At 44.4% G+C, this 2,962-nt stretch overlaps 1 long non-coding RNA gene across 1 annotated transcript; it reads left to right on the forward strand.

Moving 5' to 3' along the window:
- The first annotated feature begins 1,659 nt into the window (after nt 1–1,659).
- Nucleotides 1,660–2,169, forward strand: LOC122869568. The gene is made up of 2 exons (XR_006376349.1): nt 1,660–1,908; nt 2,009–2,169. It is a non-coding gene; the product is annotated as an uncharacterized LOC122869568 (long non-coding RNA).
- Nucleotides 2,170–2,962: the final 793 nt, after the last annotated feature.

Raw genomic sequence — 2,962 nt, forward strand, 5'->3', positions numbered from 1 at the left:
GAAGCCAGTGCAGAGAAGCTAATATTGGAGAAATATGATCTCTAGTTCTTGTCAGTACATATGCCGCAGCATTCTGGACAAACTCGAGATTCTTAACGGACTTATTCGGGCAGCCTGATGATAAGGAATTGCAATAGTCCAACCTAGAAGTAACAAATGCATGGACTAGTTTTTCAGCATCATTTTGAGTCAGGATGTGCCTGATTTTTGCAATGTTGCATAGGTGAAAGAAGGTAGTCCTTGAAGTTTGTTTCATGTGGGAGTTAAAGGATAAATGCTGATCAAAGATAACTTCTTAACTCGAGGTTCCTTACGGTGGTGCTGGAGGTCAGGGAAATGCCATCTAGAACAACTATATCTTTCGATAATGTGTCTCGGAGGTGTTTGGGGCCAAGTACAATAACTTCAGTTTTGTCAGAGTTTAGCATCAGAAAATTGCAGGTGATCCAGATTTTTATGTCCTTAAGGCATGCTTGAAGTTTAACTAACTGGTTAGTTTTATCTGACTGGATCGATAGATATAACTGGGTATCATCTGCATAACAATGAAAGTTTATGGAGTGTTTCCTAATAATATTGCCTAGAGGAAGCATACATAAAGGTGAATAGAATGGGTCCAAGCACAGAACCTTGTGGAACTCCGTGACTAACTTTGGCGTGCAAGGAGGACTCACCATTAACATGTACAAACTGAGATTGATCTGATAGATAGGATTTAAACTAGTGTGATTCCTGTAATGCCAATTACATGTTCCAGTCTCTGTAATAGGATGTGATGGTCAATGGCTTCAAATGCAGCACTAAGATCTAACAAGACAAGTACAGATACAAGCCCATTGTCTGATGCAATTAAAAGGTAATTTGTAATTTTCACCAGTGCTGTCTCTGTGCTATAATGCACTCTAAATCCTGACTGTAAATCCTCAAATAAACTATTGTTATGTAGAAAGTCACACAACTGATTGGCAACTGCTTTCTCAAGGATCTTAGAGAGAAAGGGAAGGTTAGATATAGGTCTATAGTTGGCTGAAACCCCTGGATCAAGAGTTGGCTTTTTAAGAAGAGGTTTAATTACAGCTACTTTAAAAGACTGTGGTACATAGCCTGTAAAAAGACAGATTGATCATATCCATTAAAGAAGTGCTAACTAAGGGTAAAACATCTTTAAGCAGCCTAGTTGGAATGAGGTCTAAGAGACTGAGGCTTAGATGAATTAATCATTGAAGTTATTTGCAGAAGGTCGATGGGAGCAAAGCATTAAAAATATATATCAGGTTTTACAGTTGTTTCTAAGGTTCCTGTGTTTGAAGATAAATCAGTACCGGTTGAGGGCAGGATGTGATGAATTTTTTCTTTAATAGTTAAAATTTTATCATTAAAGAAGCTCATGAAGTCGTTACTACTGAGGGCTATAGGAATACATGGCCACCATCTTATGCTGTGAGTATGCTTGTTGAATGGTTGAATAGCTTCAGAACCCCAACAACTTTCCGACATCGGATCTGTAATTTTCTGACAACGATGACCCAACATTAACACCCACTTCACGCCGTGATTGGTCAACTGGGTTTGAACTTCTCTCTCTAACTCTCATTTTCATTCTTTACACAATTATTTCTGTCACTTTTCATGTGAACAACCAAGTGTAGTGTTATCTGTGGTAGTCTGCCACCTTTTCCTCTCCAGCCCTGTGTTCTCTGTTGTGTTCCCCTTCCTGGTGTGTCTTGTGGGTCCCCTACTTGTCTTTGGATATGTGTGTGTGTATGTGTGTATGTTTCCTGCCTGGCTCTAGGAACCTCCCACCTGTGGCTGATCACCAGCACACCTGTCTCCTATCTACTCATCAGTCTTCACAGCTTATATACCAGGCTTTTCCACTACTCCGACGCCAGATCGTCCCCGTACATTGTACGACAACTACGTCTAGGCTCTCGCTAAAGCTAAGTACTTTTTGCAAGTGTGTTTTTCCTTCGTGTTTTTGATCCTGTCTGTTTTTGCTCTGCCTAAGGCATTACCCGGTGCTGGTGATCGCCGCTCCTGTGGTTTCCTGGATTCCTGTCTGCCTGTCTGCCTGCTTCTCCAGCCAGCTTCACCTTGCCTGTCGTCATCTGTTTACACTGCTCATTCACCATTCGACTTTATTACGAATAAAGTGTGTTTTGGATTACAGAGACTTCTCGGTATTCTGCATTTTTTGGGGTTCTAAGATCGTGCATACGACAGAACGATCTGGCCAAACATGAACCCTGCAGACGCCAACCCGAAGCAACACCGTTCCAGCTAGCGCTGACCAACCAGGGCATTCTTCTTGTACAGCATGAGCAGCTAATCCGGGCACTAACAGACAGCAACCAGGCCATGGTCACCCAGATTACCCAGTTAACTCAACAGGTCTCCAGACTTTCTTCTCAACTCTCGGCTCGTGGCGTTAACACCACCGGCTACACCGCTCCTGCCTTGTCCTCTCCACCCCACCGGGACTCCCATGCTTGACCCCGAGCCCCTTCTCCGGAGAGGTTACCGGTTGTCGGGGCTTCTTGTTGCAATGTTCTTTGGTTTTCTGCCAGCGTCCGGTCACATTCTCCTCTGATCAGTCTAAGATCAACTACATCGTGGGACTGTTACGGGGAAGAGCGTTAGCTTGGGCCGAAGCTACACACGCCAGCCGGCCTCTCACCTCGATCTCTTTGGCTGACTTCCTGGAGACTATGACATCCGTTTTTGACCACTCCAATGCCTGTGGAACCGCTGGTGACCGTCTGCTTCGGACCAGCCAAGGGGCTCGTAGTGTGGCGGATTATTCTATCGAGTTTTGCACACTAGCCGCCGACTCCGTTGAACGAACCGGCACTGGTCAGTGCATTCAAGAGGGGTTTAAGTGAGCAACTCAAGGATGAGTTAGCTACCCGGGACGAACCCGCTGGGCTGGACGCATTAATTAACCTATGCATTAGGGTGGACA

Source organism: Siniperca chuatsi, linkage group LG21 (assembly GCF_020085105.1).
Source record: "Siniperca chuatsi isolate FFG_IHB_CAS linkage group LG21, ASM2008510v1, whole genome shotgun sequence".
Lineage (NCBI taxonomy): Eukaryota > Metazoa > Chordata > Actinopteri > Centrarchiformes > Sinipercidae > Siniperca > Siniperca chuatsi.